Raw genomic sequence first — 24,806 nt, 5'->3', positions numbered from 1 at the left:
CACAGTGACTATAAATTGAACCATCTTGATACAATCACTGTTTTTTAAGGATTGGACACATTTAATCCTGAGACTGCTCGGTTATACTACGTGATCATTGTCATCATTATTAGGTATGTGTGATAAAGGGGGTACTGACATTCAGAAGCTCCATCTGAAATGACTTAATCAAACTTTAAGAAAATGATTTCTGGCGAAAGAGATTAATCTTTTCACATATGGACTGTTATACTCTATGTGAATACAGAAAAATTGCCTTGGATGTTGGTCAAGTTGCCTAGAAATATGCAATGAGTAATGATAAAGCTAGATAGTGCAGTATCTGTGTACCTCAGACCCAATTTCATATCAGTCTCCACATCTTCCTATCATTACATTGTTAAGCTTTGTGGTATATGTTACAGGAATATTTTACAGATAAAAACCTACAGATACATTTTTTAATTAGGTACCACCACGACCTCTGCTTCATGAACAGACCTGTACTGACTTTAATTTTATGATGATTATCTCTGAGACATTTCTTGAAATAAAAAGAAAGAAGAAATCTCCCCAGCTTGAGAGTGATAGACTTCTTTATCTGAAACAAACTAGTTTTATTAGTATGCTGCTAGAAAATGGAAAAAAATACTTGCTGATAGACTGGAATAAAATTTAAGATATAAATACAAATATGTTTTGTTTTACATATGAATGTCTGTTTCTACTTCATAACAATATTGAATTATTATTTGTGTGGAAGATCTTTAATAAAATGCAGAAAGGCCAAATAATGCAAAAATGTTGCTGTACATATTAAGAGCATTTATTGATCATTTAATGCATATGATGACACCGGTGAGAGTCCTGTTCTGCAGTGTTTGATGCCCTAGCCAGAGTGACTTGGGATGGCCTGTGCTTTTGTGTGCATGGAACGAAAACAGAGGGTTGCCCAGGGAGTTGTGGATGCCCTATCCCTGGAAGTGTTCAAGGCCAGGTTGGATGGGGCTCTGAGCAACCTGGTCTAGTGGAAGGTGTCCGTGCCCATGGCACGGGGCTGGAACAAGAAGAACTGTAGTGTTCTTTCTGACCCAAATTACTCTATGATTCTATGAAGTCATCAGTGGGTGTATTTCAGTGGACTTTTTCCTTCAAATTAACCATTCATTCAGTCCATACCTATATTGAGCAAATATTCTTGAGGATGAAATAGTAAACTTCTGCTTGGCATGTGAAAAGCCCAAACCTGACTTCCATCCATGAGGACATGAAAAAGACTTCATCCTGGCTCACCTTAAGTGCATTTTGCCTGCAATATCCCTCCTCACCTATGAACATCAAACAGGGAATACAGAGAGGATGTAAATGGAATTCTGATATTTTTCAATTGTCAATTCAGCATCTACTGCAGAGAAAATAATGTCACGCATTGACACAGCCACCACTAGATTCTCAGTTTGACTTTTCACAGAGAACTTTGTGGATTTTGTGATTTAAATTTCCTTTGACATTTTTTATTACACAGTTTTGAAAAAATGTCAAAAAGTAAGAAGAGAACAATGAGTATTATCAGAAAAATGGAGAATGTCATGAATGAGGCAGCCTTTTGGGTTAAAAGGAAAAAAAAACTCTGCCATTTTTATATAAAGGAATAATAGATATTAGAATGGTGGGCATTAAATGTTACTTATGGGGAAATAAACAAGGTTACAAAAATGTTACTGAGGCTGAGAAACTGAGCAACTCTTAATGGTCTCCCTTGCAAACCAAATTCTTTGTCTCAGTGCACTAAATGACACAGGCATCCCCTGTATCAGGTAAAAAATGCCAATGTGACAGTTAATTGACAATGGCCTTACTGCTTCTCAGAGGAAAAAACAGTCACTGTAATACCTCATAATGAAATGCATTTGGCAGCCTAAATGTACTGATTGCTACCAGCTTCCCCTACAACTGATTATATTTGTGGGATTGTTAGAATATGGCTTATAATGAGAAATCAACTCAACCTTGACAACAGAAAGATGTTAGGTTCTCTTTAGTTAACCTCTGAATGTTATGAATTATTGCATAGAGAGATATTCAATTGCAATGCATGCAGATCAAACCCTCGCTTCTATTATTTTGTCAGTTGTTTACAGAACATCAAGTTCACACCTATCAGGGTTTTTTAAACTATCGTGTGAATAATTAAATCATACTGTCTCCCTGGTATATCCATGCAGGACTGAGTAACATCACTGTGGTTTCCTAACGTTTGCTCTATAATCCATATTATTTCCAAAGACATTTTCAGTAATGTAGTTCTGCTCAGAGAGCTTCTTACAAGTTTTTTTTCAAGCTTTTCCTATTTTTCATGGCAAGGCAATTCATTTTATAGGGTGTAACAATGTGTATCTGGTATTTTAATATACAAAGAAAAGCTTTGCTGCAGAAGTTACTTCAGCACCCAGTTTTTGAAAGGCAGCTATTTTGCAATTTAAGATTTTGTGCATTTCACAGTCTAGCAGTATGTAGCTATTACAAAACTAAATGTGTTATATGTATAGATTTCTGCTTGGAATCACTGATTTTCCACACAACTGGGACTTCTGCCTCAAGGCTAAAAAATCTTTCAAAAAAAAGGGGTGTTTGTTTGGTTTTTTTAATCAAATCTTTAAAGAACACCTGATCAATAACAAAATTACCTTTATTTACTGTGCAGCATAGATTGTATATATATAGGTTGTACTGTTTACACACCTTCATTTGTACACGAACCTTTGGGGTCAATTCAGCTGCTAGATAATATCAAAATCTGAGAGATTCTGTTGTAATAGTCTATTAAGACTGCAGCATTGTGGAAGCCTATCACTTCAGTCAGTGGTAGATGCTTCAAGAGAATAGGTAGAGCCAGGAGATTTAGTCTTTATCTAGAAATCTGCTGATTATGCTGTTGTACCTCCACTGAATAGTTGATTTTGTTCCAGCTTAATTGCATCAATGAATGAATTTTAAGGCTTAGGACATTATAGTGGATGAACTGAGTGAATATACATTAGGCCCAGCTCTTAAAACTGAGCAATGAAAAGCAAGATAGAGAAGAAAAATTGAGAGGGATCTTCTATTGTTACTATTTTCAAACACCTTGATAAATTCAATGATATTTTTTTCATTGTCCTCATGCCATTCACCAAGAGATTTCTTCAATATTTATACTGTTAATATTAGTTTTAAAAGAACAAGTGGAAGCTATAAAATGTTCCTACAGTCTGAAGATTTTGCTTCTCTGGGTGGGAGTGGAAAGATAAATTCATGTTTGAGTCATGATGGTCTTCTTCATCTAGAAGTTACAGTGGTAGTCTAATAGAACATATGAAAATAAGAAAAAAGGTACTGAATATCACACTTTCTTGTCCTTGTTTTTATTACTACTATAGTAACTTAGCATTTCATTGAACATTCATGCAAATTTATTGAATAAATAATGATCACCCAATCTGCAAGTCAATTTGAAGTATTAAGATGGTAAGCTTTCATACTGGGTCAAAAATCCTCACCCCACAAAAACAAGAAAACCCAAAGCTACCTGTATTAAAACAAACCTGTAAAGACCTACCTCTCGTGGCAATGCTAGTAGATGCAATTGTAATATTATATTAGTGAGCTCTGGGAATTAACGATTTAAGAATTCCTAGCCTCTCAGCTTTGATCCATTAGTGGGTATAGATTCAGTGGGAGTTAGCACAATTGGGCAAAGGCTGTCTAAGTGGAAAATTGATCCTGGTAAGTGCTATCTTACTTGCTTGACACACTAATGGCTCCTGTTTTAGTGCTTTGAACTTTTGCTCTGTGATAATGTGAGTTCAAGTCCCACTTGGGATGTTGAACTTTCACTAAAGTCAGAGTGAGCAGGGGGGAATCTGTCATTCCTTTACATTTTAATTAAAAGGATAAGTTGAAAGCAATGGAGGAAATATAATGAAATTACCATCATCATCATCTAGCTCTGGAACTGGGAAATAGACCTGTTCTGTCATTTAGTCATGGAATGGTTGACTAGGGACTTGAAGCAGGCACTGACAAGTATTAAATGGTACTATATCCAAAGTCTGAGCTCCTCAGTCACTGTCTCCCTTTTTGCCCAGCCTGCTGGAAATAAAACAAAAAAAGTAAGAAAGAAGAAAACCCCAACATAATTCCAATGACTTTGAACAGAGTTTTTGCTCCTAGCACTTATTAATCATACATAATATAAATAAAGTGAAATAAATGAATAGTTTCAAGAACACCTTTCAGACTAATTAAATAGTTCTCATAGAACTCTTGGGAGATGGGCAATTAAGTAATTTCCCAAACAGCTAATTTATAAAAGTTGGGTAGAGCGATGAACTAGGGAAAGGCACCCAGGGAGTCACAGTTAATGATAATGTGGATCTTCCTCAGGTCCCATCCTTCGCTAAGATTTGTTAAGACTGGATCTACAGAGGAAAAATTATATTTTCCTGGGTTATTAAACAAGCCTTTTACAAGTAAGAAAATAATACCAGATTTAGAAAGATTTAAACATTTATGTCTCCTTCTTTCACCCTCAACATCCATTTCTGCCTCAGTATAACGCAAAATTTAACCCTTTAATAGCAGAAAGCTTTGAGGTCTCTCTGAGGTTAGTATCATTGTACATGTATCCTTTGAGAAATGCGGCTCAGAAGTGCATTTTGTCCCCGTATAAGCATTCAGATTTGGATTGTTACAATGATTTATGGGCATGAAAACTTTCTCCTTGAAAACCTTACCCAAATTTCAGAACAAAAATGTGCAAAGTTTCCAAATTATTTTTTAAGATCCGTTGAACTTTAATTTTCCAATTTCTAAGGAGAGCATCCACCAGTAATCACAAAGCTTCTGCTTTGTTTTGCAGACTCTTTAGGTCTGGATAAGCCCTTGAGCTTTTGGATGTTTGTCCAAGTTGACCTTGAGGTTTTTCCGTACCTCTTAGGTGTGGTACTGTATAAGAGGAATAAAATATTGACTCTCCTGGTGACTGGTAGCTAGCATTTGTGTTTCTAAAATGGTCATCTTTGAATGATTACAACTTGGTAACGTAAGCACTGGTACCTACTCTTGTCATCTTCCTGGCAGGATGACCAGGGAAGATGAAAAAAACTCTATGTGGTTACCTCTGGCATTTAAATATTAATGTCAAAGCTACCTCTGATGGCTAACCACAAAAGTCTCCACTGCACAGCACTTTGTGTATCATGAACTTCAAAAAGATAAGGAAAACTCTTTTCAACTTGAAGACTTATCCACATTTTTATGTCCAATTTTCTTCTGAAATACCACCTTTCAGCAGACAGACATAAATGTTCATGGGTTGTTGTCATAACTGCTTTTACTACACTGAGCCTAAAAGCTCAGAAACAGGCTCTAATTAGATTTCTTTCATATTTTTAACCACCTTTCAGAGTTGTTCTCATTGAGTAATCTATTGCCAAGCTTATAAAATTTGACTCCCACTGTTATAAAATTTTTTGCATATTGTAAGAAAAAATGGTGAATTAGTAAGAACCCAGGGAAAATGCCTGGGCAAAATAGTTTTAGGAGGATAATAAAAATCCATAAACCACCTTCCTTTCTTTATTTTAAAGGTTGATCCTAAGGCAGTATTAGTTCAATCATACTACTAACAGGGTAGAAGGGCTGGAAGATTCTTCATGTACTGTGGGACTTACCTGTAGCTATTGGCTTCTTGGTCATGGTGGCTTAGCATTGCTTGGCTTTCAGCTTGTGGGAAGGCTTATTAAATTCAATGAGAAATGGCTCACCATTACGTGGACCACTGCCTGAACACTAAGACTGGCTTCCTGCTACCCGTCAAGTCCTCTTCCTAGACATTGCCACCATGACATACATAGATACCAAGGATAATCACATAGTTTGGTCAGTTCAACTGTTTTTCTCACATCTATTATTGAGGGAATTTTTGGGACTTCGAGAAGATCTCAGTCCAAGGGTTTCAGAGGTCTTATTAAAGATACAGTAATACTAAATGTTCAATCCACAACTGCTCAACAGAAAATAATGTACCTTTAATTGTGTTTTCAAAACTAAGGTAGTGCTTATAACTTTTGCTAAACTGTTCTACAATTGGATTTATAACTAGTGTTCAATGTCCAAGTAAATACTTTCCCAACCAAAACCGTCTGGTAATGTTTACAGTGATGTTTAGGTGAAGCCAGACATCTACTTTGCATCAAGTGGTCCATATCTGAAGAGCAAAACGGGGTCCCAAACAGAGTATTTAGAACATCCCAAAGGAGAACTGAGCCCATGGCATTATGAATCATGATCAGTCACATCCTTTCAGTCTTTCTTTTAATCCCAAAACTTCACACAGGCCTTTCCCATCATCCACCCAAAAGAAAATTAATAAATAATAGAAAATCAACCTGGATGCCCTCTGCCCTCCAACTCCAACCAATATTTGCTCACATTATCTGACAGAGAGGCCAAATACAGAGAAAATGAATCCCCGTTATCTGATAAATAAGTAGGATTTATTTACACAAATTTGTTTAATTCTGGTCTTCTGCTTGTCTGCTGGTTCATCTGCTCTATTTCACTCATTTCATGCAGCAGAGGGTTTTTCAATTATAAATCTGGGCAGCGCAGTATATTTGAGCATTCTGTCAGCTTGATTTGTTTTTATGCCTGTAATGAATTTTAAACTCCCTCCCAAGAAGTCAGCATGTACAATCTGGAAATAGAACTTCTGGGTTTTTTTTGGTGAGATTACAAATAACCAGACAAATGGAAAAGACTGAAGATAACTACATCAACCCTCCAGGAGCTAGTGATGAATCCCAATAGACTGAGAAGAGTATAAAGCTCCTCATCCTTCTGTTTATTTACTCTCTATCCTCCATAGTCTCCTCCTTCTCTTTCTTATTTAATCCATTTTATTTATTAATGAGTCTCTGATCATTGTTTATATGCTACACTGAACACTTAAGAAAAGCTAAGCAACAATTGGCTTAAGTAGTTAAAATTTTTGGGCTTGATGATTTCAATTACCAGAAACCAGACTACAGCATTCCTTGCTGGCAGCAAAGTCTCCCATGGGAAAGATCAGGAAAAGGTGTTTACAACTTTGGGCACAGGGTCCTCATGTAGGATGAAGCTATATCAAGGTGGGAGCATCAGGGCTGAGCTGTTTCTCCTGGAGAAGACCAGGCCTGGGTTCTCAAGGGAAATTGAGATATTTCCCATGGTCATTTCTCTCACCTCAAGATGCTGGACGAATGGAAGGCATGTGTTTTCAACATCATGTGTGTGCACACATACATTTTTATAGATAAGACTATTCCCTGCACCTGTAAGGATGACTCTACAGAACAGGGGTTGTATATTTTGGAGATAAACTGACTCAGGAGGTACATTATTGCTTGTACAACTGCCTGGAAGAAGGTTGTATCCAGGCATGGGTCAATGTCTTCTCACATGTAAGAAGCAATAGGACAACAGGAAATGGCCTCAAGTTGCACTAGGGTAGGTTTAGTTTGGATATTAGGATAAAAATCTCTTCTGAAAGGATGGTCAAGCACTGGAACAGGCTGCTCAGGGAAGTGGTCTAACCACTGTCCCTGGAAATGTTCAAAAACATGTAGATGGTTGAACTCCATCTTGGAGGTCTTTTTCAGCATTAATTATCTTATGACTCTATGATTCTAGGTCTTTGAGAGGTATTTACAATATATGTAGAAAAGTTGTCAGAGAACTGATGTTTTGTCAAAGGTAAACAAATAACATGCAGTCTCTAAGCAATGTTTGTGCTGCCTCTATAAGGATAAAGTCTGCTCAAACACCAAAATTCTACTGAGGTACTATGGAGCATTTCACTAATGAGTTTCCATGAGGTGAAGGCTAGAGGTATGAAACAGTAGTGTGTATCAGGGCAATCAAACCTATTAAATCCCCCCCTGGCAATCTGAAGATGCCCTCATCAGGGTGCCTGATGAACAAGGATGTGTTTTACTTTGTAGATCTCTTAAATTTGTTGCCAGCCTTAAGCAGTAGAAAACGCACTGCTGTTCTGAAAGTCAGGGGATTCCCAGGACAATCATCAGTAAGTGACTAGCAACCTGAATGGCAGAACAAGTCTGTAAGAAATTAGAGATTGCCCAATGTTCAATACTTACTGGCTGGAAAGTGGATGGCTAAGAGCTTTGAGAAATCAGGCAATTAACCCAAAATTCTCTCTTGTCAATAGAATGTACTTCCAAGTATTTTGCCACACTATAGCAAGTTATTTTGCCACACTATAGCACTGTCATACCTTTTACATTGCTCTATCAGGTTTGTGTGGCAAGGTTTTGGTGGCTGGGGAGCTACAGGTTTTGGTTTCCATGAGAAGTTGTTAGAAACTTCCCCCATGTGTGACAGAGCAAATGACATTCAGCTCCAAAGGTGGAACCACTTCTGGCCAAGGCTGAGCCCATAGCAATGATGGTAGCACCTCTGGGATAACATATTTAAGAAGTGGAAGAAAATGGGGTAAAAAATTAGACAAAAACTGCATCCAAAGAGAGGAATAAGAACATGTGAGAGAAACAGTTCTGCAGACTTGAGGTCAGTGCAGAAGGAGGGGGAAGAAATTCTCCAGGCATTGGAGCAGAGATTCCCCTTCAGTCTGTAGTGCAGACCATGGTGAGTCAGGCTGCCCCCTCTCAGCCCATGGTGATGCCTTTTTGGGACTATCTAAAAACAGAAACAAGAAAAAATTAAGAGACTAAAAAGCAGTTATATTTATTGAAGGGCCTCCAGGTACGTTTAGGACAGATAAAGTCCCCCAGGTGCTACACCCAAAAATGGACGATGGGTCACGGATTTTGATGCTTTTATAAGTTTGGCCCATTTGCATGTTGGGGGTTAATCTTCCAATTACAGCTTCAGGTAATGAAGTCATTACCCCACGCTTGCTCCCCCACCCCCAACTCACTTTTGTTTACATTTCTTGGAGCTTGAGACAGTAAGGTGTCCTTGATTCCCAGGTCTAGAGAGGAATTGTTTTGTCTGACCAAAATGGGAGAACAGTAGCTAACACTCTATATGGAGTTTAGAGTTATACACTAAAGGATTGCAGGATTACAAATAAATGAAAAAATTTAAAAGCTAAAACCCTAAGGCATCAATGGAGATCCACAGTAAAGGAGATATCCACCTGCAGCCCCTGGAGGAACCCATATCGGAGCAGGAGGAGTCTGAAGGAGGCTAGGCCCCACGGGAAGACTGTGTTGGAGCAGGCTCCTGGCATCCTCCTGGCATCCTCCTGGCTCTCTCTTCACTGGAGCCATGCTAAGCAGGTTTGATGGCAGGACCTATGACCCTGAAGGAGACCCATGCTGGAGCCTTTTGTTCCTGAAGTACTGTACCCTACAGAAGGGACCCATATTGGAGCAGTTACTGAAGAACTGTAGCCCATGGGAAGGATCTCGCAATGGAGAAGTCTGTAGAGAATTGTCTTCTCTGAGAGGGACCTCACGCAGGAGCAGGGGAATAATGTGAAGAGTCCCCCCCGATGAGGAGGGACTATCAGAGACAATGTGTGATGAACTGACCCCCAACTCCCATTCCCCATCCTCCTGCACTGCAGAGGGGAAGGAGGGAGAGAAAATTGTAAATGAACTTGAGTCCAGGAAGAAAGGAGGGGTGAGGGGGAACTGTTTTCAGTTTTGGCTGTTTTTCTTACCTTCCCTGATTTGATTTGCAATAAATTAATCTTCCCAAAGTCCAGTCTATTTCAACCATGATGGTAAAAGTTAAGTGATCTCTTCCTGTCCCTATGTTGACCACAAACCTTTCAGTATATTTTTTCTTCCACATCCAGCTGAACACGAGAGGCAAAGAGCAGCTTTGGTGGGCAACTGGCATTCAGCCAAGGTCAACCCACCACGCTTGCTCAAAAGTGAATGGGTTATTTTTTCATTGTGACAGGGGTAACTGTGGTGCACTTAAATCTGTGCAAGTATTTGGTGGTTTGCTACACACATACTAAAATACTGGCATCTTTGCTATCCCTTTTCTTCCACGTAACTTGGAGTTTCTGAATATGCATATGAGTGATTGAAAGCAAATTTTACTATTTATTGAGCTCTGAAGGCGTTATTTTATTTTCCTGAGTCAAGCCATTACTTTAGCCTTTATAGGAGTCCCAAATATAGCTCTTATGGTAGCCACACAAAGAGTTTGCTGACTCTCTGATGGAACTAGAATAAGTTTTGCTCACATTATAATCTTCTTTCCTGCCTCTGCCACCAACTGCTCATTATTCTTACTTGTTGCTCCAATATAAGAAATTGTCATGGAAATGATGAGAGAAATCAAAGTTCTGTGGAGTGTTGGTGGAAATCAAAAGGTAGGATTTTGGAACTGGCAAGCTCTATGATGCCCAGACTCCATGAGGGGCAGGAAGGACCTTTCTCTCTTCTCTTTGGGCATGACTGGCTGGGACTTTGTTTTTTGAGGTTTTTGGAAAGAGTGTGCAGCAGAGTGAGTTAACAGTCTCTGATTGCTCTGTCATTGATGTCCTAGAGACAGGAAAGAAAAAAAAAATTACAGAGACATGTCCACCTTGGGTATGTGCTACTTTTCACAAAGAAAGGAAAGCACCTTGCACAGTCCGAAAATCCCTGTATTGTTAAAAGACCATAGGTGGCTTAACTGATAGCACTAGATGATTAATTTTTTAGGTACAGTTACATGACTGGAATCTCACTGTTACTGAATGTGCAAACTCAGGTCAGGGGAGCACGGTGTGAGAGAAGGGCTGTTTCAACAGACTCTTGTTTGCATATAGGACTTGCATTTACCTTGGGAACAGACAAAAGGAGTAAGTTTTAAGCCTGACAGGGGAAGAAAGAGCTTGTCAGCAAATGTGCAAATAGATGCATCCCGATAGCAAGAGATAAATGTCCTTGTAACTCTTTGATTTTTTTTCACTAATAAAAACCAATTTTCATACGTTCAAAATAGAGACACTTATTTTGTAGGGTATCATTTTACCTGCAAAAACATATGTTGCCCATGTATGATGCTACTGAATTATCCTCTGTAAATGTGCTAACACACGGAGGAAAGGCAGATGGATTAATGGCTCCCCAAATGAATTGGCACAGGGGAAGCTCACAAAATAAAATACAGTGAACACACAACAACGAGGGGCATGGTGCTTGGAGGGAAATTAGATACAACTCAGGACAGGAACAAGTTTTGCAAAACAGCCAAGGAGGCAGTGAGATGAACAGAAGCAGAAAATTCACTTTATATGTCAGAGGTCTTTCTCTACAGTTCTTCAAGGTTTTGAACTCCAAGTTGGATCCCAAAATGTTACTCTCTTTGAGTATTGCATATAAGAGAAATTCCTTCATTTTGTCTTTCTGCATATTGCTGTAGCTGCCCAGTTGGCAGGTGCTCTAGCTCTGCTCTCAACATATGCCTGAAGTGCTAATATTTTCTCTGGATGACTTGTGGGAATAGGGATCAATGGACCATTTGATCAAACCTGCCATGTAGTTTACATTCAATCCATTTAGTGCCTTATTTTTATTGAGGAACTCACTTTTGAATGCATTTAGGCACCTGTGTGAACTTTGCAGGAGTTTCTGGCTTCTATTCATATGTTTGGAAATAATAATTGCATTGACATTTTATTTCTTCTAAAAAATTACAAAATCTTATCTAAGTTGGTGAATACAGCTTCTGCTTCATCATTTCATGGCATTATTTTCTTCCAAAACTCTAATGGCATTACACACCACTATTAAATACATAAGCTCATGTCACTAACATCTTGTTGTGCAGGTCTGATGTGGGATTTGCTGGGTTTCTTATTAGATTTCTCTCCTCCTTCACTGCTAAACTGAAGCTTCACTATGATGTCATATTTCATGCCAAAACTCATTTAGTAAAGAGGTGAGGTTTCTGTAGATGTCTGCACCACAGCTAATCATGCTCAACACCTTTAATGGTTGAAAGAGAGAAACAGACATTTGAAGGCCATGAGTCATCAGGTCCTGAACAGGTGACTTGACTGGAGCCATGAGACCCTTTTATTGTTCATGACCTTGAAAAGATCCTAGATCAGCTGCAGACATCCACACTGCCGACATCTAAGAGTAACTGAATATCCCACAGCTGCCCTTCAGCAGCCACACTGTGGCCTGCAGAAACGGCTTCAAAACATTTCCTAATTTTCCCAAATTATTAAATTAAGACATGATTTGTAGGGTCAAATCAAAGCTCCAGTTTGCTCCACATTCTTTTCTGTGACTGGGATACTTTTACTGTTTCTTACATCTATTTGTTTTGTAGTTAAAGAGTTCCCAAAAGTATAGAGCAGTTGGTACTTCCACAGCTGAAATGTCTTAAGTGAACATAGTCAAGAAGATAGATGCTTTGGACTTAAATGGAGAGTATGGATTTGTTTTTCTTATCTTTATTACTGAAAGTACTATGAGTGGATTTTCCAGAATGGTGCTATAAAAACAAAAGTTGATTGATTAATTCAAAACCTATAGCTAGGAAATGTTTTCCAGGGATACTTACAGGAAATGCAAAATGGTCTATGAAGAGAAGTAATTTACTATGTGCACACTGATGGGAAAATTTACTGTGATCTGATACATTTGGCTCTGGCAGTGACAGATGTTACAAAATGACCATTTTTACACTCACTCCTTCCTGTTATGCTGAATCAGAAGATGAGGATAGCAGAACTGCAAACTTAGTGATATTTCCTAATTACATCTTTCAAATGTTTAAGCATATAGGAAACATGTGAATGTGTAGATATAAAAATACATAGAGAGTTCGACTTCAGATTGCAGCAAGTTCACTAAAACTAGCCCTGATTAAATGAAAGTATCTGTCAATGCACTATTCATTTTATGCTGCAAGAGCAGTAACCAGAGGGAGGGTGATTTTGCCAAAGCTTAATGCAAGCTTGTCCTTTGCCTTCAGAGGTCTTTGAATAAGGCTGTACCTCTTTCTAAAACCACTGTGTGTAAGAAAACAAGAGAAGAGTGTTAATGGGTTTGTATTATATACTTAAGAGGCAGGTTAGAAATGAAATGCTTACAAAACAAGAAACTTCAGGGAATTTACCTGAGGGAAAAAAAATGATAAAGTTGAAACAAAAACCTCCCTCCCAGTTCCTTTCCTGGTGTGATTGAGCTAAACAGGTTGTTGTTGTTCCTCCATCAGCATTTTCTCCCCTTCCACCAAACTGTTTATTTCAGTTGGCAGATTTAGATGTATCCAGCATGCTTCTCATGAACCATTTTTACTACAACATTTTTTGTAATCAGAGTTAAACTGTTGGCTATTTTCCTGAATCATAGCTACTTGTTTCTAATGCAAAAGTATTTTGACCTTGCTGAGATACAGAAGAGGACAACTCCTGCCTCACTAACTTCACCCTCCCACTATCAAAAGCACAACCTGTTTCTGATGTTTTTCAGATATGTATTGAACTTGATTTAATTTCAGCCAGTGATGACATTACAATCTTGGAAACTCACCCTTCTAAAGGTTAAACATAATTTAATTATCAACATAAATTTATTAGTGATCAATTTATACAGAGATATTTTTTTGTGTCAGTTAAGCAGCCCCTTTTCCTTCCTAACATAAATATAGTTTTGATGTATTTAAAAGGCTATATCACCAGTTTAGCTAACTGAATTCAAACTTATATGTGTACTGTAATGAATATAATTATTCCAAATGTTTGTAATGCATGCAGGAATAATCATATCCATTTTCAGTGAACTGAGAAATAAAAATATTTTTAGTCAGATCCCATGTGCTTACCCTAGAAGAAAAGATATATCTATTAAATTGAAACTCAGGGAGAAAGAAAAAAAATAACACATGAACCCATTTATTCTTCAGTGTACTTTTCTCCACAGGAAAACTCTTTCTCAGATTTATTGATATGGGTGAATAAAGGTTTAAGAACAAACATTTGTTTCTGGTATGACATTATTTCATGGTTAGTTAACAACATGATGGGCATTGAGAAAACAGCAGCATATACAGATATCTGAAAAATGTAATGAATGTACTTTTGTAACACAAATACACAATACAGTTCTCTTCCCCAGTCTTCATAAAATTACTGTTTTCTCATTTGTGCTAGATTTTTTTTTTCTGTTTGCTTTCTTGGTAGCACAGTAGATGTATAGATGTGAAAATCACGTCTGGATTTTTTATTTCTTTTTTTATGATAAAATGTGCTAACTTTAAATTGAGTTTTGTCATAATAAGGATGGGAAATCACTGATCCTTGTTGCTGGTATTACTATGTCTGCAATTCTTTGAATTGCTGTCTGTTCCTGAGGCAAAATGTCCTAATCTGATTATTTAAAATGAAATCATTGATTAGGTGTGAACAAATAGACTCATGAAATGAAAGGATGTACAACAGGTCATGATTAGACTTTCAGATGCTCCTGGCAACATGCAGGTTTAAAACCCCTTACATCTTACACCCCACCCACTGCCCCCCTTTAGAGATATAGCGTAGCTCTGCTGGAGTCCAGCTTAAGAGGTTCTTAACAGAGGGTTCTTAAGCTATTATGAAAAAGAAAATCTGTGACAACAAAGAACAAAAACAGCACTTTAAAATATCTACTGAAAGTCTGGTTTTGGTAATAATAAAGGCAGCATTAAGGTGAGACATTCTGAAAATGCTGCTCAACACATTAATAAGGATTTCTTCACTTTCAACTCCTCTCCTAGGCCTGTGTTTCATTTGATACACCTTTAATCTCTGTGTTTGTATATAAACACTTCTTAGTGAAGGCTTGTTTTATGTACAGCATTTAGCAATCTTGTGGAATAATAACAGGAAACATAAGGATGAATCTTTCTGATAACAGAACTAGACTTCCCTTTTCCTTATGCCTATAGATCTTAAAACAAAGAATGCTTCCAAACCATTCTAAACACATCCTTTTGAATAAAGGGAAATGTTTCATATTACTAATAAAGTAAGAAATATTCAAATTATGTTATTATCAGTTTAAAATTCCAAGATATAGACAGAATGCACTGGGAATTTGAAAAGCCAGTGCTGCTTCACAATCCTTCTACATTTGTATTTCTTGAGCACCTTTGTTAGACTATTTGGCTCATGAGTGCTGATAGCTATGAGGAGAAGAACACAGAGGCAAATGCAGAGGGAAGAACTGGCTTTGTCATTCACCAGTTTAGGAAGTCAGTGGACACCCGCAAAACCACCCCTGAAAGATACACATCACTTTAAGCTGGTCGAGTTGTTCACTCTACAGAAAATGAAAAAGGAAATGCAATTTATGCATCCTAGGTATCTAGAGTTAGGAAAGATGAAAACAAGCCTTGGTTTTTAACCCAAAAAGGAGAAAAAGTCTGCACTAGAAAGCTTCTTAACACAAGATCTGATGTCTTAATATTTTATGGCCAAACTTTAAAATTAGAAATAAATATACATATATTATATATTTCTTTTTTTCCAGTTAAGCATTGTTTACAAATTGTCTTGAAAGAATTTTCAATTTAAATTGGCTAATGAATGATCCTATGTCAGATTTTTACATAAGATTTTCATAAGAAGTAAACCTAAGAGCAGAAAAATTGCACTCAACTAGGTCATGTGTGCTATTGTTCTGCAAGATAAAACCTAGAAGGTGCAAGGTTAATTATTATAATTTGAAAAAAGACAGTATAAGTAAAATTCAGATGCTGCTATATCTATGTAATTAACTTGTAATTGCAGCATAATTGCACAGTGGTTTTGCTTTGCCGTAGGTTGCTAAACTGGATTTGCACAGTTACTTATGAATGGGTTAATTAATGTTAAATTTTGACATCATATTAATTAATTTTTGTGACAAAGTTCCTTCAAATTTTCAAATAGGGAGCGTATATTTTTCCAATTTCCTTCACTGCAGAATGTTTAATAACATTTGCATGTTATATGTAGACAGCATGCAAAACTTGTAGTGAGTTAAACACGAATCCTAGAAGGTTTTACATTATACATTATGCATTATTTCTCATAACACAGAGCTCATAAAAAATACATATCACTTGGGCTGATAAAGCTGTAAGCAAAAGAGGGAAGACTGAAAGCTTAAGGCAAAAATATTCTAATGAAATGTAATAAATACACAATAGGAATAATACTCAAGTAATTTTAGAAAAGTAGTGGAAGTGACACAGTCATCCAGTCTCATGTGACCTCCCGTTACCCAGTTACAGGGAATGATGGACAGCTGCATCAGGAGGGGAAAGTATCTTGTACTACAGGGGAAAAAACTCTTCTAAACAATTTTTCTTGATAGATGTAATAGTTGTCACACAGAAAAGGGAAAAGAGAAAAGAACTCTTCAGAGCATGCTGTCCCTTGAGCAAATAACAAAACCTACAAGGTAGCTTTAGAAGCTTGGTAAAATGTTGAAACAACTAAGGAGAAGTTTTAATGTAAGTTCATGTTTTATTCATGACACTAGTTGTTCATTCAATTTTTTGGGCTCAATATTTTTTTTTTTTTTTCATTTCTGTGGAGCAATAAAGCTTGTTCTGATCATAGTAAGGAAGCTTTTGCCATGGCTGTGGCTTAAAATGGGTATCCTTCCAAAATAGGTGACAAAACAATTCAAAGCAGGGTGTTCAGAAGGTAACGAGGTTGTGCCTCTACCTTAGTGAACAGGCTAGTTAGAGGAATTGTAACACAGACCACTGAGGGCATGTGCTGGTTAGCCCCAAAGGTCTCTGCTGTGTACCAATGCAGCAGTCAGCCAGCATGAACCCAGGGCCATGAACATCCACACCTGAATGTGACTTGAATGTGCCCAGCACCAGCCTGTGGTAGAAGCCAGCTAGCATGAAACAGCCCTCTGCACTGCCAACAAACCTACTCAGCCTCCTGCATCCAAGCTGCATCCTGGGAATCATTCTTTGCTGTGCTCACTTCCCAGTACTGCCCAGAAGTCACTTGACAGAATGTGATTTGGCCAGGGCGTCCAAATTCTTCCCTGTCAAGTATTGCTATTACTATGTTATTATATAAAGAGAATATATAACAGTACGATTTTTTCACACATTTCAGGAAATAAAGGAAGTAGTGTGTGATGTATAATCTTAGTTAATTATAAATAATGGAACAATTTTTTAACACTTCCTTTGACAAAAACTGAAGAAGCCAAAATTAGGGGAGAACTGTTGAAGCAGAAGTTTGTATAGGAAATTCACAAATCAAAAATCCTGTTAAAAAAATCCTGTAAACTACTTTTACTAGATGAATAAAAAAATCACCAGCTTACTCAAATGGATTATGCCATCTGTGTAAATCATTTATAATGGTTATTTAATAGAAGCCCGAGTTTGCAAATTGTGAGTTTTTTGTTTGAAAACTAAGAACATCTCCAGCAGTAGTAAACATGTGGGCCAATGTACAGCACATCAGACATGGATACACAGTGGAGCAAACTCATGATGCAGTTTGAGCCAGCAGTTTTGGCGAAGTAATGACATAATGAAGTTTTAATAGAAATACTCCAAAAAAATGCGAAACAAAGACATAAACTGAGGGAGAAAGCTCTCTGGAGATTTCCATACATTTTAAATTATTGTAGCCAGGGTTTACAACTAATATTTTCATAGGAATAAAGTTAAAAAACCAGCATTATTTTAAGTGTTTAAGCCCACTACCAAGCTGAGCTTGTACTTTTAGCTATCTTGAAGATCCCTTTGGAATATCTTGTTTTGGAGTAAACAAGTCTCCCTGAAATACTCCATCTGTCAGAGTGATGTTATAGGCCCTTTTTGTCATCATGTAAGTACTTTAAAGAATAAAGGAATTTGAAAATCAGAAAGTCCTGAAGAAGCTGCCCTTTGAAGAAAGGAAAAAGCAGAGAGATAAGACACTATTGCCAAACAAACTACCTTTATGAACAGCACTGTAACTGATGTCTCCCTTTAACAGCAGTCATCACCTTCTCCTGTCACATTACACAGACACAAGAAAATAAAGAGTTTAGAAACCTGATTTTCTATCTAGCAGTAATAACATTAGCCACCTTTTCAGTACTCTTTTATAACTTTTTACCAAAATTGAAATTCTATCAAACAGGGCTTCATTTGCCAAGCAGAAGTAGCAATATCCATTAAATATCTGTTAGACTAGTACGCTGCTGGAATGCAGGCACAAGAATTGATATTATTTGCACAACAACCATATAACAAAACCACATCACAAAAATCCGAATCTCTTGTCAGGAAAATATGATGTATAAGCACTAGAAATAACTGATTTTACATCCTCACCTCAGGATCTGTCTCAAAATACCTTATTTCATGAACTTTATAGATTTTACGAAGTAGAAGTGTGGCAAAAGGTCTGTTTTCTTCAGATCTTTCTATCTTTAGTTTAAACTTATTTTGGAGGGGCATACAAATAATGAATTTGTTTCCAGATATTGATCAGATACTGTAATTCTCTACATCTACTTAAGTATACAAAATTATGTCTAAGGCTGTCATTAGAAGTAAACAGTATATGAACAAAGACTACGAAAAGAAAGCACACAAAAAATTCCCTTGGAAAGTATGTTAAGAAGGCTTTTGAATTGCATATGCAACAATGGAAGAAATGAGAATACTACTGTATTATATCATGGTATAATAAAATCATATGTCTCATCTATACAAAATGTCATATAAAACTCAAGGCAGACAATGACGTTGCACATATGCTATGGTTTGATATATTAGCTGAGATGTATCTACTACAAAATATCAATTATCATAACTCAGATGGGTTTTTATATATGTATGTGTGTGTATATACATATATATACATATTATTATGCCACTGCTGTATAATGAATGTAGAAAGCCAGAAAATACTAACTGGGTCGCAAAGTCCAGGTCTAGATACTGTCAGAAAATCAGAATGGAAATGTTTATTAGTGAAAGAAACAATGATAGACTTATTATGGGGCTGATAAACAAACCAGTCAGCTGTAATTGTGATGCATTAGTTGCTATGACATGATCTCTGGTTTTATCACACCACTCATAAACAGTGTTGTTTTTCTGGGGCAATGTCTTAGTTTAGTTTTGTTTTAAAAGTAATGCAGCTAACTCATTGCCCTGTGATAGCTGAAGTCATAATTTCTGATAACAGCCAACAAAATTAGATGAAAAAAGGAAAGACAAAAATGCACAAAAAACCCCAAAACCCCCCAAAAAACTAAAAAAACCCCACACCCCAGATAATCCCCCCCCAAAAAAAAAACCCACCCAACTCTTTCATAAGGCTTCAAACCTTTTACTTATCCTATCTAGAAGCTGGCTACCATGTCCCTCACTGCATCTCAGTAGTCCCTCCATATTCAGAAGAAACAGAGCTAACTTAGACTCCCTCACAATGTTCTGCTTGAAGATTGCTGAACAAGGCATTGGCTGGATTGTCTGCCTCAATATTTTTCTGAAATCACTGTGTGGTGTAGAGTCAGATATCTTAGCACTCTGAAGGCCTGAACTCACAATCTGGTCACTTCAGAAAGAGTCCAAGGAAGCCAAGTTTCTTCTTACAATACCATAGAGTCATAGAATAGTTTGAGCTGAAAGGCACCTTCTAGTTGCAACTCCCATGCCATGGACAGGGACACTTTCCACTAGACCAGGTTGCTCCATGCTCAAAATGATTGGATGAAGTCTGGCTTCCAGTCATGCAGAAACCAGTTCTCCAGAACTGGTCATCTTCTAGGGTGCCCTGATGCCTCTTTAACTGGCAAGAGGCACAACTGGGACCAAGACAGGAAAAGAAAATCTGGACTTTCTGATCTATTGTGGAATGGAGTTGAATACGGAACAAATTCTGCCCAAAGAGATTTGTTATAATTTGTCTTAATTCTGACCAGAAATAAACTGTTACAGAAAGAATGCTGAGAGTACTTCTATTTCAATTAAAAGGTCTTCTTTTACCAAAACAACTTATTTTATTTATGTTGTGTTCATTACTCTATACATTTTCATTCCAAGAAAATTATGTTGCCTCTTTTAATATCTAAATTAATTGAAAGTCAAAATAAATAAGATTTTTTCTGAGAGTCTGGGTTACAGATAAGGTGTATTTTCTCACTGAAAAGAGTTCCATCAACACTAATTCATCACATTGTTATCAGTATCCACAGTCACCACTGTAGACCAGGGTGGGAAGGACCATGATGCCATACCCTGCTCATTCCCCTTTGGAAAAGCTTTGAAAAAGCAGTCATTTAATTTTACAGGACCACAAATGTTGCTGGCCCTAGCATGGGGAGTATATTCAGCAGAGATTCCCAGCATCATCTAGCAAGTTCTTCTCTTGTTTTATAACTGAAATTAAACATTGCCTAAGTCAGAAGATACTGTGAAGACACAGCTTTTGTTGTCACTGGACTCCAGATATCAAACAGGCTGTATTTCAGGATGATGTAACTCAGGGAACTACAGGACATTACCTTTGGAGAAAGGTATCCTTGAATTATCTGTGCTTCCCATACATTCCTTCTCTCCTGCATATTGTCCCATTCTGTCAGCAGCTACGTTCTTAGGAAGAACTATGAATAGATACCTCTGAAATGCAGCATGGTTTGTTTGGTGATGGACCAGATGGCATCCAGTGACAGATACATTTCAACAATACATTCACAGAAGAGGAGTCTTCTGTTTCTCTGACAGTACTCTGAATGATTTGGTTCTGTTCAATGAGAAAGCACATTTTTGGTGTTGTTACTTTTTATTTTTTTTCTTATTTTTTGCTTTTGTTATCTCAAGAAGGAGGATGATAGAGAGATTCATGTTCCTTTAACGGACAGGAGTTTATGACTTTATTTTCACCACTAAAGTTAGGTGTATTTTCTGTCAAACAGTCTCAAACAGACTAGATGCTTAATGCTACAAGTAGGCTTCATTTGATGATTCAACTTAAAAAAACCCCACAGGTTATAGGCCTACGTGTGCACTATATTCACTGACATCAGAGGGATCCATATGACAAAGGCTGTGCTGTTTTGCCTTGCCTTTCTCTAACGAAAAACAGAAAATGTCACCATTCACCATTTTGGTTGGGATTCACGGTCTTTAGAAGCCTGGCGATAAAATATATTGAGGCTTGAATACATTCCTTCCATTTGTGGCTGAATGCCTTCTAATCACCAGAAATTCTCTGAATAGTCTCTGCCAGAATAAAATAATGTTTCTTTTAAACTCTGAAATTGCTTTTATTTTAGGAATCATGTCTTATTTTAGTTCCATACTTCAGATTCTGTTCCATATTCAACAGCTATTTATTTCTTAAGGAAGGTCTAATATGTTCTGGGTTTAGGAAAATAATCAGCTGAAGTTTGCATGATCCTGCTGCGTGCTGTTTCAGGTGGGCAGGCAGGGACTATGCTCAAGCCCCGGAGGTTACATCTATTTTACAAGAGACTACTTTTTAACCACTCTTTGAAAGTAGCATCCTAAAAATCCCTGATGCGTCTGTAGCTCACACTGCTAAAAACGAGGGGATTGTTTTCTGCAAAAATGTAATTGTTTCAATTTTTATCCTACAATTAAAATCACATGTCCTTCTATTCTTTTACTTTTCAGAATTTTTCACTGTAGGTCCTGCTAAATATGAGTTTGATAATACTATGGGCCTTCTCTCCTTTTCTTAATAGCAGTTTGCCACTCAAACTTCTGCCGACAGAAACAGTCAGAAGTTACTTTTATGCTACTTGAAAGAAATAAAGTGATGTGTTTTAGAAGCAGTGGATATAAATTTGTGTTTAATTTTAATAATAGAAGTCCTATGAGCTGATAGGTGTAAACTGGTGTCAAGGTTATATAAAGAACTTAAAATTCAGTCAGAATAATGCTTTGATATATTTACACTCAAACCCACATTTCCAGCTTCACACATTACATGTCAGTTAGCAGATATCACAAGGCTGCTAAGAACTGATAATTCAGAACTGTGGATCTAGTTCAGCAAGAAATGATAGTTTGTTTTCTCACACAGGAATATAGAAACATCATCTGAAATGCAGACATATGCTTTGAGGTAGAGTAAGGGTGAAAGATTCTCAGCATCTGCTAACAACTATTGGGAGGCTTGGGTTAGAGCTTGGATACAATCTGTCAATTTGCACCAAAGAAGTTAATTGACACTTCAAGATGTAATAAAATGTGACCAACACAATTAAACACATGAATATATTACATCAGCAAAATACATTCTTGATGACTGTGGGTAAATAAACTGCAGTTTTGGTTTATCTCAGAAAATACTTCTTGATTTTTTGGAGAATTTTTAGGATAAAATGTGGCTTTTGCTGAACGGTTTTGGCTGTTCTCATAGAAATTTCAAAGGGCATGACCAGGGCATTTCTAGCTACTACACCACTGGGGATTTAATTTGCAACTAAATAAAAAAGAAACTGATCATCTAAAACTTTCTGTAAAGAATGGGTTCAACCATCATTTTAATACCAATTGCAACCTATAGACTGCATAGAGTGTGTATAGTGTTGCTCATATATAAACATATTTACATGTATGTAGCCTTAGTTATTTTCCTTACAGATTATAACTGAACAGTGACGACAGACTTCTTAACCAAACATCACAAAAGCATCATTGCTTTATCCTGCAGCCAAACTCTTAATGAAGTTGTGACTGGACATTAATATAACAATGTTAGCTATGCCAACACCATGCAAAGGAGGTGATCCCAGACAACAGCAGCCAGCAAAACTCATCTCTTGTTAATTCAACTGTAAAGAGATGAAGTCTATAAGATTTGCTAGAAAACAGACAAGTCTATTATGTGACAGAAATAATCTGTCAAGAATTGGTCACATCTTACATACTCCATGTCTGTATTTAGTTCAGTAAACACTGCTGATTTTTTTGTTATTTTGTGTATGTGCAATCCTTAAAAGGTTTCTTTAGGGCACCTGAGCAGTGTTTCAGTTATATAATTGCTTAAAAAACCCCTGTTTTTCTGATTAGTAAATAAGTGAATGATCTAAAGAAAACAACACTCCTACATCCCTTTTCTCCAACCAGTGCACTGTGAGCTATACAATCAATGAGTTACACAGAAAACTGAGCAGGCTGCCAGACTAACTGTGCTGTACCTGTTGGTGGTAATCCCACCACACAGTGCATAAGAGGTTGGTAAATCCATTTGTTTCTGAGAACTGGCCTCCCATCATTCCTGTGTTTATCTCTGATTTAATAATTTGATTTGATTCACAACGCTGCTTGGAGCAAGGATTTGAAAAAGCCCTTACAAGAGATAGCCAGATCTGCTCCCACTGGCTTGTGTTAGTGTTTATGTAAAAATACACTCCTTCAAAATGCTACAACTTTATGTTTGTTAATCTATGCTTCTAGAAAGAAGTGTGTAATTTTGTCTCAGTACATCAACATTACCTATTCAAATCCAAGTTATAGTAGAAAATGAACCTCAGTGGAAAATGATGAGACCTAGAGATCAGTTCTTAAATCAGTTGTTTAGGGGTGAAAGGATCAAAAGCTTGAAAATCCCGTAAGTCTTATTTTCTTTGAGTAGGAGTGAAGGGTCCTAGTTAATAAAGCTGTTTTTCAAATTTTGTGCTAACTATAGAGTGTTCCAAAAGCAGATTTAGATTCTCAGGCCTTAAAATTCCTGCAGGGTGAATTACTTTAGAAAAAGAGTTGTTTTCTTTAGAAAGGCAATCTATTCCCACAGGCCAGTAAAATTTAAATCTGTGATGGCATCTCTAACAACAAACCAAAAAAGCCCACAGGTACTGACTTAGCTAAATGAGCTGCTGTAACAGCGAAGTCTTTATGTCATTAAAAATGCAACAAAGTAACTTGAGTTTCTAAATGAAATATAAATAAAGAAGCAGCATAGAAAGAGAATTTCAGGCATCACTTCTGAAGCCATGAGAGGCTGCAAGACCAGGAAATTGTAGGAAATCTGAAGTTATTTCTCTTACCTTAATTACCGATTTTCACCCGTGTGCCAGAAGCAGAGAACATCTTATTTTCCAAGCAAAAAAATAGGTCCATCCTACCAAAAAATAAAAACAAAACAAAAAAAAAAATTGGCAAAAGACTTGCAATTTCAGAAAGTTTATTTCTCTTGTACTGCTATGGAATTAGAAAGTAATAATGAAGTCATTTTTAGTGCTGGAGGAAAAGAAGTTTATTTATATTTGCTATGAGGAGATCATAGTATTGTGAAACATTTAATGAGTGTTAAAGTAAGACAACATAACAGAACTGAAGGCTCTTCTTGTGTCGCTGATTCTAAGAGCTTTTAGAAAGTCACCATCTTTTTATATCATGGGTTTATACAGGAGATTTTCTGAGCTGTTATCCATGGGATACATATTTTTATTTCAATCACAATACATTACACTATAAAACAAATTATATATTTGTCTGTAGTAAGGTCAGCTAGGTTCCATTCCTGGACCTAAACAAAGGATTATTGATATACACACCCAAAGGTAAAAAAAACTGATCCATGTATACCTAATAGTACCAAAACATCTATCTTATAATATGACTGTTCACCTTTGTTATGCATCCTGTATCCCACTAGGACAGCAAAGATACTCCGTCCACTTAAGGTTGTAATATTTAACATTCAAGACACACACACACACACACTTACATGTATATTTTTAAGAAAGTAATACACAATGGTAAGGTAAACACAAAACATTTAACTTCAAATCAGGACCCTTCTAATATAATTTCATCCTCACAAACCT

The 24,806-nt window shown here is 36.9% G+C and overlaps 1 protein-coding gene across 1 annotated transcript in view; it reads right to left on the bottom strand.

Moving 5' to 3' along the window:
* TENM4 (teneurin transmembrane protein 4) overlaps nt 1-24,096 on the bottom strand; it is a 928,417-nt gene extending 904,321 nt beyond the window's left edge. The window contains exon 1 of the mRNA XM_042024146.1: nt 24,024-24,096. The gene's annotated coding sequence lies outside the window, so the exon portion shown is untranslated. The remainder of the gene's footprint in view (nt 1-24,023) is intronic.
* Between the last annotated feature and the right edge of the window lie 710 nt (nt 24,097-24,806).

This window comes from Corvus kubaryi, unplaced genomic scaffold (assembly GCF_017639235.1).
Source record: "Corvus kubaryi isolate FWS band 111438036 unplaced genomic scaffold, C.kubaryi_AGA036_p1.0 37260, whole genome shotgun sequence".
Classification (NCBI taxonomy): Eukaryota; Metazoa; Chordata; class Aves; order Passeriformes; family Corvidae; genus Corvus; species Corvus kubaryi.
Note: the sequence above shows the minus strand (reverse complement) of the source record. Positions and strands in the feature narration are given on the sequence as shown.